Source organism: Oncorhynchus gorbuscha, linkage group LG02 (genome assembly GCF_021184085.1).
Source record: "Oncorhynchus gorbuscha isolate QuinsamMale2020 ecotype Even-year linkage group LG02, OgorEven_v1.0, whole genome shotgun sequence".
Lineage (NCBI taxonomy): Eukaryota > Metazoa > Chordata > Actinopteri > Salmoniformes > Salmonidae > Oncorhynchus > Oncorhynchus gorbuscha.
The window spans coordinates 42505248-42520045 of record NC_060174.1 but is presented as its reverse complement, the minus strand read 5'-3'; the positions used below and the strand labels follow the sequence as shown (position 1 = coordinate 42520045).

Sequence of the window (14798 nt, the reverse complement as noted above, 5' to 3'; positions counted from 1 at the left end):
CAGGTAGTAGCAATGGGAGATTCATCATGGCCTTAAAACAATAAGCCTGAAAATATGTGCCACTATTTTTAGCGGCTGTTGTGGAAAAGGAGGATGGCTCAAATAGTTGGGGAATGGTAGAACCGTCCAGCCAGGCATAGTAGGACCAGCTGGACATGAAATTGTTGTTTTCATCCGAGCTCTGTGAATAGATGCATGTCTTTAGGGGGGTTGGACAGAAAGAGCCTGCCAGTACTGATGGTCTGAGCCAAGTTCCTGCTATTGTACAGAGATGAAGGAGGAAACAACGGTGAGGAGAAAGCCGGAAGATGGCGTCAGTGAAAAGGAGAGAGGGAGAGCAGGAAAAGTGAGTGAAATATGAAATGGAGGGGGGAGGGCAGGATGAGAGACTGCAACAGAGGAAGGAGGGAGAGAGGGAGAAGGAGGGGAACAAGGACTTTCTTTTGATGTCTCGGCGTCGAGGGTCTCGTATTTTGCTGCAGATGTGGCAACTTTGTATGTTTGTGTGTCTGGCTTGATATGAGGAGGAACATTTGATGAGAAACTATTTTTGGTTTGTTTTCTGTATAATGCTCTGTGTGTCGTTTACTATATGAGTTTCACAATACAGGTAACTGCCAAAATAAAGGAAACAAACATAAAGTCATCTTAATAGGGTGTTGGGCCACCACAAGCTTATTGAACAGCTTTAATGCACCTTGGCACAGATTCTAGAAGTGTCTGGAACTCTATTGGAGGGATGCGACACCATTCTTCCACAATAAATTCTATCATTTGGTGTTTTGTTGATGGTGGTGGAAAACGCTGTCTCGGGTGCCGCTCCAGAATCTCTCATAAGTTGAGATCTGGTGACTGAGACACAAACACACACACACACTTTAAACCACCTATGCTCCTTTAAGACCTCTGTTTCTATGTCACAGATCGTTCATTCCAGACAAAATGAACAAGACTGCTTTTGTGACTGTAGTAGACACTCAGCCTGGTGTCAAATGATAAGCGAGTGGGAAAAACCATGACCAGTGGCCTTAGTCCATGCAGTCTGGCACATTCTGTCTCCACAACGGACCAAGGATAAAAAGTCAATATGGAATTGCGAAATCAGATCAAATTAGGAACATTTCAAAGGAAAAACTATCTGCATTGCAGTCCTCTTCAAGGAGAGTCTATGGAGAGTGGATGTATGGCTACTGTCCAGAGCTGTGATGCCCCCTAGAGGGCTGACCTTCACACTGCACTGCACTGCTCTATCCTCCTGCTGGTCACTTAACCCCCCTTCACACCTCCCCCACCCCAGTGGATTCTCTTCGTGTAATGTAATTTAGACCAGCCTCGGCATGCTGCTGTGCTTTATACACACACACACACACACACACACACACACACACACACACACACACACACACACACACACACACACACACACACACACACACACACACACACACACACACACACACACACACACACACACACACACACACACACACACACACACACACACACACACACACACACACACACACACTCTACCTCTCACACACTCTACCTCTCACATGGTGCTTTGCTAAAAACAGTGGGTTGAGAACACTAAATATCACTGCAAGATAAAACCAGTTCAGCTTAATAGAACTAGGTAGGGGCTTTGAGAGAACAATCTCTCTTTTTAGGGCCAGGCAAAGGGGATGTCAAACAAACACTCTGTGTATGTGTGTGTCTCTGTGTGTGTGTCACCTTTGTCTCTTGCCTGGCTGATGATCTCTCTATTCCTGGCATATTTACAGCTGGCTAGGAAGTGCTTTTGTCCTTCATCCAGATTGCCCTTAAATGGCAGCAGAGTGCAGATAGAGGCATGCAGGGAAATGGGCTGCGAGTCACACACAAAGAGGACTCTGGGAGATTTTTCTGTACTGACACATAACTCTGTCACTATTTTGTTTAACTTTTTTTCCCCCAGGGGAGAGTGAAAAGTGAATTGACATTGGAATACAGAACATACATGGCCAGGGCTCTAAATTAAAAACTGTCATTGGTAACACTTGTGCTGCTAATTTAGACTAGTTAAGAGTACCACTTAAAATTCAGGAGCACAATAAAAATAGATTTTAAATTGATTAAGATATAGCCTACAGATGTAGGATCTTAATTTGAGCCAGTTTGCTACAGCAAGACACTAATCCTGCAGCAACAGGAAATGTGAATGATTTTGTGGATTATAATAATTTACATTTTTGTGGGGATTGATACATCATGTTAGGGCAAATCAGGTCTGAAATGTTAAAGTGCAAATTACATTTTTATTTAGCATTTTTCAAACTCAAATACACTACAGGGTTGAGGAATATTCAAAGCAATAAAAGAGTGATCAAATTAAGATTCTAACATCTGTACATTGGGCCTATATGAATCTTACTTACTTTTGAAGCACATCTCCTGAAGAAGATATCTATTTTCTATGGTTCGTGTTGGTTGGCAAGACAACAAATGCAAAAACCAGATAGCAGTTAGGACAGGGTAGGAACCAAAGTGTTGGTCAGTGTTTACCAGGGGAACCTAATCACATTTGAATAAATGTTGCATTTAGACAAAGATTTTTTAATATTCTATCTATTTCAGAACACACCGTTGCACAAACAACATGGTGATCTATACCACAACCGGTAGCAACCTGCATTAGAGCTATAGTTTGTTTTGCCCTAGCTAGAGCATTTAGCTAAATGGCATTTAGCTAGCCAGCTAGCTAGTTAACCATTAGCATTAGCGATTAGCATTATTTTAGGCATATGCCAGCTTCCTTAGGCTAACTCGCGTTTTTCAGAGAGCAAGATACACAAATTAATAGTATAATAGAGAAAACATGTGGATTCATATTTAGATACAACGTGGAAAGCAGCTTCATTCTTGTTTTGGAAGAATATGCTGAGTGAATTAATTATTCTTCTTCTCTGGTACCATGGAGTTCACACATTTTGTTTGTGCATGTCATCACCTACTGTGCGGTAGTGTGTGTTCAATCATGTTACATTTTGTGATACAAAATAAAAAAGAAACAGGGAAAAAAAAAAAAATTGCAACACCAACTAATCCTACACCTACAGTATATACCACTATTTAATAAAAACTATATAATCACCACCCCATTCCACTACTTTGACCCTAACTGATCCTACACCAGGCCAATGGCCTGGGACGACGGGACTCTCATTCAACACACCTTGTAACTCTTCTGCAGTAAAACCTCGTACACCCAAGTACTTCTCTGCATCTGCCACCATAACATCTATTTTCTGTGATTTACATTCCATTTCTGCGGTACAGTTGATAACCATGGCAATGAATGCTAGAAGGCCAACCTTACTGAAGCACAGGTTCGTGTCACTCTGTATTGGCTTCGGCCTACTACTCACCTTTGACCCATCATCCTCTATTCTCTTCACTGCCTCAGCATACGACACCTTCTGTCCTACTCTGACCTGGGCAGCCTCATCCTGTCTCTCTCGAACTGGACACTTCTGATCGCCAACTACATGGGCACACCCACAGTTGACACACAGTTTTTTCCACTGATACTACACATTCCTTTGTCCCATGCCCTCCTGTACACTTCTCACATCTCAGAATCGTTGTCCTAAACACTGCTGCAACATGAACATAAGCTTGGCATCTGAAACACCTTAATGGGTTCAGTACAGATGCTCTCACTGGAGAACTGACATATCCCAATCACTCCTTTCAAAAGCGCTCTACTCTGGAGAGCAAAGCAACTCACAGGTTTTGTCCCTAGTCATGTGACGCGAAGTGTCTGCTCCCCCTTGAATGGAATAAATCCATAAAATCCACTTCGAGCTACCTTCAAAAACGTAATAGTATCCAACTTATTTTCTACCCAGCCTAAGACTACATGGATCAGACAAAAGTCAGGGATCCATTTTCTCCAAAAATGTCATTTCTACCGGGCCCAAATTATCCTTGCATGACCATCGGGCGAGGTTTGGACTCGGAGATCTTCACAACACCAGCCACCTTAGGTAATTCATCCTCACACTCGTCAGGTAAAATATTTGACCATCAGAGGCAGCAGAATATTGTTTGTACTTGGCGCGCGTCTTACCTAACACATACCTTTCCACTACACTTGGCTCTTCTCCTTCTTCCTTACTGTCCATAACCACATCTATCCGATCACCGCTCTCTTGTCGCGCCTTCATCTGCTGTATTGCTAGCAGAGCATGCACTGATGACATTTCTCCAAAACCCAACTTCTGTTACTTAGCCCAATTTAGAAATCTGGCTATCTCTGGCCTCTCCATGCTTACCCAGCCGCCGAGTGCATGAATTGACAGTATGTTGAGAGAATAAACAGCGTGAAGGAACTGTGTGCTGATGATGTACAGTTCACAAATGATTCATGATTTTGAATGACTATTTTTACCAACTCGAGAGTCATGATTCGTTTTTCTGAGTGACTAATTCATTTTATTTTGTTCATTTGACGAGTTGGCTGCAATGAGTCCTACAGCAGGATTAATACACGCTCCTCTGGATTAGCGGCTCCAAAGACGTGCTCCAACCACCGTCTGTCATATGCGCGCAGGGAAAATAGAGAAGAAAAAGACATGTTAAGAACTGATAACTGGTCACATGGCGCAAGAAGGAACACAATTAATTGACTATTGAGTGTTATGATGGACACTGCTCTGTACAACCAAAACAAACTCAAACTTGAGAAGGAATCGCTTGGGGAGCTGCAGTTTGTGAACGATATTGCGCTTATCACCCTCAAAGGCAGTCAAGCAATACATTCCTCCAAGAGTCGTTCACAAGCTCGACCGCTTCTAGACCTGGTTTCAAATGTATCAAGAAATAATCCTATTTGTATGCCTTTAGCAATCAACAAATGTCCATTGTTTAAAGCACCTGTTTACAAGTCTCAGTCACAAATGACACCTCCAATAAGCCCAAATGACACCTCCAATGTGTGTGTGTGTGTGTGTGTGTGTGTGTGTGTGTGTGTGTGTGTGTGTGTGTGTGTGTGTGTGTGTGTGTGTGTGTGTGTGTGTGTGTGTGTGTGTGTGTGTGTGTGTGTGTGTGTGTGTGTGTGTGTGTGTGTGTGTGTGTGTGTGTGCGTGCGTGTGTGTGTGTTATATAACTATCCTTTCAACTCTCCAGAAGTTCAGGCTATAATATATAAAGCTGGTTGACAGTTTTGTTCCAACCCCCCCCAGGAAAACAGCCAGTGGTTATGTCTACACAGTGAGGGGACTAATGCGTCTTAATACCATGTTGTAACACACATTGGCGTGTACTACTATATGACATAAGGCCGCAAAACTGGTGATCCATATAAGCTTAGCATATAGTAATCATATAACACAACAGAGAAAATACAACAGCAAATCCAGTACAGTACTGTATAACTGACAATGATACAGGATAATATAGTGGTTGGTGCCAAGCCAGCATAGTGGCACAGGGCACAGGTCTATCTCAAGATCTGCCCCTTTGCCCTGCAGAGACGACCATGGCCTGATCTGTAGAGCTGCTCACAACCCTGAGCCAAGGAGCATTCCGTGAGAGCATGGCTTACAGTACATTCCAACAGATTCCATTTTAGATCGAAGAACAGCTAAAGAGATGCTTTACTGCTGTAACGTAAAACCAAAACAGACCAAAAGGCAGATGACCCAAGTAAGGCTGTTGCGGTGACCATATTACAGCCACACCGGCGGTCACGAGTCATGACGGCCTCTATTAAAAAGAGGAGGTGCCGTTCAGCTTTCTATAGGCTAGGCCTACTATATTTCTCATCTTTCTTAATATTAAGCACATTGCTTATCTTTACAACAGGAGTATAGCCTACCTGGCTGGCATGGAAATTAACCACAGGAAAAGCGTCCTCCAATTGCTATTTAAGTGCATAGAGGACATGTATTTTTATCCCACTTGTTTCGTGACAGATGCATGATAATGGTCCATTCTAAATCAAAACAAATTTGACACATATTATTTAGTATATGTAAAGACAAGATTAAATGAAGAATAGTCTGATGGGTGACAATATTAGCCTATCACTTGTGAATGATATATTATGACTTGTGAATGATGCCCAGCATAAGGCAAGAAACAATGCCTTTTTTGTGTGACTTTTTAAAATCATAGTTGCACACCTCATATAGTCTAGCCCATAGGCCTATATGTTTTGATAAGGTTTGCATCACAACTAAAGTGGCCAAATAACTTCTTAAAATTAAGCACATTAATCCGCTTTACAGGGTGTGTAGAGCCTAACTGGCATATATAAGCAGCTCATGAGTTTCAAGTTTGGGAAAGATAATCTTCACCATAAAAATGCACCTTTATAATATTACATGCATAATTGCCTTTGTGGTCACTTTTGATAATGGTGTTTTTAGTTTAGGTTATTTTATTTTTACATGGACAGTGCACATTAATCAACGTTTCAGTAAAAGTGCCGGTTTTAGCCAGCCGGCTAATTTTCAACCTCAGTCCCTGGGCAGGTTATTAAAAACAATTACAATAACAATTACAAAAACAATTACAAAACAATTTTCCCGCTAATGGACCATCCGTGCTTATTGCCTATGGCAATGTGCGCATTGCTGTGTTTACAATGTGAAGAAATAGTCTAATAGTTCATCAACATTTAAAGCTAAACGTTGCGTGAGCAACATTGCGTAAAAAGGTTTTTGGGATGCTAGTGGTTGTATTAATTTGGGATCTATTGCATCCCACAACTGTACCAGACTATGTTTGGAATATTTATTTCTCACACAGCATATAATAGGTCAACTTTTGCACTATGGGGATTGTAGATTGACATAGGCTAGTGCTTTTTCTGTTTGTTAGGCCTACTCATCTTGTTGGCTGATGAAAAGTAAATGTGGACAGTTCTTCCAATAACTTCAATTATGCACCTCGGAATGGGATAAGGACGAGCGCAGTTGCGTCCCCGATGTGTCTGTCTTCACCTGTAGCCTGTGAGAAAGACCCGATCACGTGATGGAGAACCACGTGAGTGAGATGTCCTATGGAGTGCGCAGCAGGGAGAAGGGCACAATGAAACACTCCGGAAGAAGGGCACAGGCCCAAAAGGCATGGATTTTTTTAGGGTGCATTATGGCCACACAAAGGGGAGGCCCCTGTGAAATTTGAGGCATTATCAAGTGCTTGTCAAATTGTGAATGAGAGACTGATGAAGTGTGTACAGCCTGTGCAAAAAAAATAAAACAGAGCTCATGCCTTTCAAGCGACTTTTTTCAAATCATCATTAGTCGCATCATGCAGCCTGTATGATGTATTAACAATCAAACATATTGCCCAACATTTGTAGAACAACTAAAGTTACATTAATAACTCTAAATTAAGCATGTAGGAGTACATTTGTCTTTGTTAACCGCTTAACACAAAAAAGCCGCATGTGCGCACTCCCTCAAATCGTTTGGAGAAAATATCCATTCTATTTTATTCCGCTTTGTTCAATTGTATTCTTCATACTATAAAATAATATAAAATAATGCCACAGAATTCTAAGCACATCTTGTCTGCTAAATTAACTAGTGTAGCCCACAGCCATTTTGCATAGCCAGATTGTCACGTGTGTGTCACGCCTTGGTCATTGTATTTTGTGTTTTTGTTATATGTTTGGGTAGGACAGGGTGTGACATGGGTTTATATGTTGTTTTTCGTATTGGGGTTTGTATTATTTGGGATCGCGGCTGATTAGGGGTGTTGTTAGGCTTGGCTGCCTGAGGCGATTCTCAATTAGAGTCAGGTGCTTATCGTTGTCTCTGATTGGGAACCGTATTTAGGCAGCCTGAGTTTCGCTTTGTATTTCGTGGGTGATTGTACCTGTCTCTGTGTTGTAGTCACCAGATAGGCTGTAATTAGTTTCACGTTCAGTTCTGTTGTTTTTGTATTTAGTTTCAGTTATTTCATGTACCGTGTTTTTTCATTCATTAAAGTCATGAGTAACCAACAAGCTGCATTTCGGTCCGAATCTCTTCTTTCAACATACGAACGCCGTTACAGAATCACCCACCACTCACGGACCGAGCAGTGTGTAAACTGGCAGGAGCTAAAGGAGGACGTTATGGACGGTAGAGGCATGGATTATACGACGTGGGAAGAAATCGACAGGTGGGCGGCCGACCCAGAGAGAGTGCAGGCGCCCGCCTGGGATTCGCTTCAGCAGTGCGAAGAGGGCTACAGGCGAATGGAGTCAAAAAGGAAAACACGGCGACGCAGAGCGAAAACCGAAAGTAACCCCCAAATATTTATTGGGGGAGAGGGCAGAGAGAGAGTGGCTGAGTCAGGAGTCAGACCTGAGCCTACTCTCCCTGTTAATTGTGAGGAGCAGCAATATAAGGACTTCTGGTCTTGGGAGATGATATTAGACGGAAAAGGACCCTGGGCTCAGCCTGGAGAATATCGCCGTCCCAAGGAAGAAATAGAAGCGGGTAAAGCGGAGAGGCGCTGGTATGAGGAGGCAGCACAGCGACGCGGTTAGAAGCCTGAAAAGCAGCCCCAAAATATTATTGGAGGGGGGGCTAGAAGGGAGTATGGTTATGCCAGGTAGGAGACCTGCGCAAACTCCCTGTGCTCACCGTTGGGCTAGAGACCGGGCAGGCACCGTGTTATGCTATGGAGCGCACAGTGTTTCCAGTGCGGGTGCAGAGCCAGGTGCGGCACATACCAGCCCTTCCTATTGGCCGGGCTAGAGTGGGCATCGAGCCAGGTAATCTTGGGCAGGCTCGGTGCTCAAGAGCTCCAGTGCGCCTGCACGGTCCGGTCTATCCAGAGCCACCTCCACACACCAGTCCTCCGGTAGCAGCTCCCCGCACCAGGCTTCCTGTGCGTGTCCTCGATCCAGTACCACCAGTTCCAGCACCACGCACCAGGCCTCCAGCGCGCCTCGCCTGTTCAGCGCAGCCAGCGCTTTTCTCCTCTCCTGCGCTGTCGGAGTCTCCCGCCTGTTTAGCGCAGCCAGAGCCTTTCTCCTCTCCTGCGCTGCCGGAGTCTCCCGTCTGCCCAGAGCCGCCAGTCTGCCCAGCTCCGCCAGTGCTCCCAGTCTGCCCAGCGCCGCCAGTGCTCCCAGTCTGCCCAGCGCCGCCAGTGCTCCCAGTCTGCCCAGCGCCGCCAGTCTGCCCAGCGCCACCAGTGCTCCCAGTCTGCCCAGCGCCGCCAGTCTGCCCAGCGCCGCCAGTGCTCCCAGTCTGCCCAGCGCCGCCAGTGCTCCCAGTCTGCCCAGCGGCGCCAGTGCTCCCAGTCTGCCCAGCGCCGCCAGTGCTCCCAGTCTGCACAGCGCCGCCAGTCAGCCCAGCGCCGCCAGACAACCAGTCTCTTCCAGATCTGCCAGACAACCAGTCTCTTCCAGATCTGCCAGACAACCAGTCTCTTCCAAATCTGCCAGACAACCAGTCTCTTCCCGATCTGCTTGTCAACCTGAATCTTCCAGTTCCGCCAGCCAGCCAGGATTTACCGGAGCCTACTACCTGCCTGAGCTTCATCTCAGTACTGGGATTCCTCTCAGTACTGGGCTTCCTCTCAGTCCCGGGCTGCCCCTCAGTCCCGGGCTGCCCTTCAGTCCGGGCTGCCCCTCAGTCCCGGGCTGCTTCTGTCCCGAGCTGCCCCTCTGTCCCGAGCTGCCCCTCTGTCCTGAGATGCCCCTCTGTCCTGAGATGCCCCTCTGTCCTGAGATGCCCCTCTGTCCTGAGATGCCCCTCTGTCCCGAGCTGCCAGTTATGTGGGGATCTGGGTGAGGACTATTAGGCCATGGTCGGCGGAGAGGGTGGATTATCCCAGGACGCAAAGGGGAGGAACAAGGACATTAATGGAGTGGGGTCCACGTCCCGAGACGGAACCGCCACCATGGACAGACGCCCACCCGGACCCTCCCTATGCTTTTGAGGTGCGTCCGGGAGTCCGCACCTTAGGGGGGGGGGGTTCTGTCACGCCTTGGTCATTGTATTTTGTGTTTTTGTTATATGTTTGGGTAGGCCAGGGTGTGACATGGGTTTATATGTTGTGTTTCGTATTGGGGTTTGTATTATTTGGGATCACGGCTGATTAGGGGTGTTGACAGGCTTGGCTGCCTGAGGCGATTCTCAATTAGAGTCAGGTGCTTATCGTTGTCTCTGATTGGGAACCGTATTTAGGCAGCCTGAGTTTCGCTTTGTATTTCGTGGGCTGTCTCTGTGTTGTAGTCACCAGATAGGCTGTAATTAGTTTCACGTTCCGTTCTGTTGTTTTTGTATTTAGTTTCAGTTATTTCATGTACCGCGTTTTTTCATTCATTAAAGTCATGAGTAACCAACATGCTGCATTTCGGTCCGACTCTCTTCTTTCAACAGACGAACGCCGTTACAGTGTGCTCCCTCTCTGTCCTCTAGGTTACCAGGCTGCTTGTTATGTGTCATGTCTGTGTGATGTTAGTGTTTCTAGTTTTGTATTATGTTCCATTTATTTTATTAAAACACTCACTACTTGAACTTGCTTCCTGAACCTCAGCGCATATTGTTACAGAATGACGCCTCACCTAAGGGAAGCATCAGGGAGTGGTTTTTTTCCGGTGGGAATGACAGTCCGCTCCTGATCCCCGGGATCGTCCCTTTGGTTGGCATCTTGCGGCTGGAGCCCGAATGAGCTGGGGAGTGGGTACCGTCACGTATGCTCTCTCCGGCACTCTAGGTCGCCACGCACCCGCATCTCAGCTGGACTGACAGGTTTCCCGCGCCTCAGCAGAAGTGACCGGTCTGCTCCTGATCCCCGGGATCGGCATTTTTGTCGGCGTCCTGCGGCTGAAGCCGCCTGTCGGGGAGGGGGTACTGTCACGTGTGCTCCCTCTCCGGGCTCTAGATCACCAGGCTGATTGTTATGGCTCACACCTGTCACCATCGTTACGCGCACCTGCACGTCGTCAGTCTCACCTGGACTCCATCACTTCCCTGATCTCCTTCCCTATATATGTCACTGCCTTTGGTTCCTTCCCCAGGCGTCATTGTTTCTCTTTCTCTTTTATGTCTGTGTGCTGTCAGAGTTCCTTGTTTTGTATTATGTTCTGTTTATTAAAACACTCACTCCCGGTACTTGCTTCCCGACTCTCAGCGCATATCGTTACACAGATCAGGACCAAACATCAGAGCATGCAATTCTGTTCTTCTGAAATAGACTACATTTTCTTCATATCATGCTTCTTTAGACCTGTCTAAAATAAATAATGGATTTTTTGTAAAGGTGTAGGCTATATTACATGGATTTATTAGACTTTTTCAAATGTAGATGTTCCAAAGGTCTGCTTCAGTGGCTTGTAGGCTGTTGGAAGCCAGGAGATGCTAAATGTGTTTGTGTTAATTACCGGTCAATTACCATGAGACTGACAGTTATTTGCTTGACAATTACCAGCTGACAAAATTGTGTGACCGCCACAGCACTAGACCCCAGATGCATTAGTCATTTGTCTCAATGTGGCATGGCTTCAGAGTTCAGCCTTGTGGTCCCTGAGGTGGCTTCCTGTTTGCCCAGTGAGGTGTGCGAGTACAAGGTACTGTGAGCAGTGTGTCCGCTGAGACCCAGGCTGCTGCCATGGCTGTTCCCGCTGTTGCCAGCCCAGAGATCCGGGGCTACAGGAGCCCAGAGAGTTGGCACGAGGGCTAGGACTTCCACTGACTGACGCTAGTGTAAACAAGCCACCATATGTCCCTCTGGGTCCTCTCACACACAGGGACATGGGCCAGGCACTGCCATCTCTTTACCAGGCCAGGGACGGGCCCAGGTTCCCAACCCCTACAACAGGTCACTGCCACAGAGATAATATCCAATATAGAGTGATCATGTACAGCTCTGAGCCACGGGATATATGGCTGTGCTGGGGTAAGGTTTCGTGTGGTTAGGTTTCGTGACCATAGGTAGGAAGGATAAGGACATCCCCATCCTCTAATTCTGTTTACACTGATTCCTGTCAGTTGAGGGACAAGCAGCAAGAAGCAGTGACGCCACTTGACGTAAGACAATGCCCTTACATGTCACGGATTAGATTATCATATTTATTTAGGTCTACAACTATGTATTCCTGCTGAACTGTACTGCAGTGGACTGGTATGAATATCATACATTTCCATGAAGAACATACGGCCGTTTGAGGAGAAACAAAATGGGTATTCATCATGGGCTAAAACAAAGAATCAGGCACAACTTGACTCAGGGAGTTGGGAGAAACCCCTTGGGGAACCACAGAACTGTTTTGAGGACAAAAGATCTTCTCGCAGGAAAACAGTCCACGTCTGCTTTCTCTGTGATTAGACCTGTGTTCCCCTTGTACTTTACAGGCCATTGTTCACTATGGGGGAAACAATTTAATCACGTCTTGGCAAAGGAGAGAGGTTGAAGGCCATTGAAGGTCTGAGAACAGAGCAGTGACCTAACACCAGAGGTAGTGATATATAAAAAAAATAATTTAAAAGACACATTTACTTCAACTCTATCCTGACTACAAAAAGTAAAACAGCCCAACCCCCACAATACATAATGAGTTTTTTTTACAGGGTTGTGCGATAGGGGGTTCTGGTGCTTACAAACTATTTCCAACATTGAACTTTAATTCAAAATGCACTTCCTGTTGCGGGGCTACGTTGTAATTACTAACCATTTATACACTCTAGTATAATTGGTACCAGACTAGGTCTCTTGTGAAATGGATCCCTGTTGCCCAGCCACAGCCAGACACTGTTTTATTGTGGTGGTGGTTGGGACTCTTGTTTGTGTGTGTGTGTGTGTGTCTTAGAGTAGGCTAAGAAACAATGTATTTAAATCCCCCCAGTTCGCCATCAAGTGCTGCCCTGGCCTCACACTCTCATGTCTCACACACGTAGCAGACCTGGGTAGTTGGTCATACTAGGGCCTCTGGCCTTATATACCATAATGTCAAACAGCCTGGTATGTAGACTGGGTTGTGGGACCCCAGTGGTTGAGGACGTTGTGCATAGAGGAAGGAGCATTGGGTGGCTATAGGGAGGAGTTCTTGAAAAAAGGTCTCTGATCAAAAACATCAGCACATTAAATATGCAGAGGTATTCCACTACATCTCCATGTCAGTGCCAGGCATCCCGGAATGCAGAGGTATTAAAGTGTGTGCAGATATCTTCTCTATAGGAAGGAATTCCACTACCTCTCCACGTCAGTGCCAGGCATCCCGGAATGCAGAGGTATTAAAGTGTGTGCAGATATCTTCTTTATAGGAAGGAATTCCACTACCTCTCCACGTCAGTGCCAGGCATCCCGGAATGCAGAGGTATTAAAGTGTGTGCAGATATCTTCTCTATAGGAAGGAATTCCACTACCTCTCCACGTCAGTGCCAGGCATCCAGGAAACGAATAACATAGAGAGTGTGGATTCCTGGCCGATGAGAATGCAATGGGCCGTGACGTGGAGATAAGGAACTCCATGGTTCTGTGCACAGCCTTCTGATCTCAGGGCTGCGTTTAACATGACTACACCTTAGATTCTACTCACAGTTAAAGGACTACATCAGTTATACAGTCTATATAGTGGCAGGCTTTTTGCTGGCGATTCTGTGGGCTGACTATTTTTATATTGGAAGGAATTACAAGGAATACACCGTAAGGACTGTATTACATTCTATCATTAAAAAACTAAGCTAAATAGGCTAAATCTAGGGTAAGTACTATTGAATGACATAGAACAAGCATTAGGCTACACTTTATTTTTTTACAAACAGAAGCCCCACTCCCAACTAAATACCAAAACAAGAAAGAGGAAGGAATGTTAGAGAGGAGTCTTGTGGTGGTTCTCTGAAATCTAATCACTAAAAGCCTCCTCCCTTCTCCACAGGAGCTAGCAGCAGCATCTCCTCAGGTCAGACCAGGTCCTAAATTACATTTGTCTGACTACAATGACAAAACATACAGTCTTCAATAAAGTTTCTTACAAATGAGTGACAGATTAAAGCCACTATTTAAAACCAAACTGAGTTCTGCTTGTGTGGATGGGGTGTCTGTGTGTGAAACACTTCACATTGCCTTGTAAGTGGAAAACATTTATAGACATTGTAAATATGTTTGTAGACATATGCAAATTATGCAACTTTGAAATTAGCATAAAATGAATATGTCTAGACAGTTAAGAAAATACAAAAAGTTTAGTTAACGTAACTACAAGGAAATTACATAAATTATTCTAATGGTAAAGTTTGGCCAGAAAATATCCTGTACTTATATTAGGCCACCTGAAAAACATAGGCTCGCCTCGATCACACTCGTACGTACAACCGAACACTTGCTCAGAATTTAGGCTAACCCCCTCCACCCCCTCAATCCAAAAATCTCTAGGGAGACGGTGTTTGAGACGTCTGTCCCTCACCAGGGATTCAAACCAGCCCCAGTCATGCCACAGCCACAGTTATAGCCCCAGCTCCTGTAAAGCTTTCCATTAGGAGCTTCTGGGGCCCCACACTCCTCCCCCTCCCTAACATCAGGCTGGCTGGATGTTATATTAGACTCCAGAGTGGGCCCCGCCTCCCCTAGTCGGGAGGTCAACACTGGCAGGATCTCGAACATCTGGACGGCACGTTTAGCCAGCAGCAATAATGCAGCCTTTGTTCCCCTGCCATGATGGCTCTATAAGCAGGCCAGCTTTGAAGTGCCAGCCTGATGCCGGGAGCAGGGCCTTTGGAGCAACACTGATTGGGGCAACAGACCCGATCTCCTGGCTTCTACTCTGGCCAAGGGTTTGGAGGGTTGGTTTGGACATGATGAGGACATGG

At 45.7% G+C, this 14798-nt stretch overlaps 1 protein-coding gene across 2 annotated transcripts in view; it reads right to left on the bottom strand.

The window, feature by feature from the left end:
- LOC123992833 (ras association domain-containing protein 8) overlaps positions 1-14798 on the bottom strand; it is a 37944-nt gene that overhangs the window by 21870 nt on the left and 1276 nt on the right. The gene's annotated exons all lie outside the window — the stretch shown is intronic.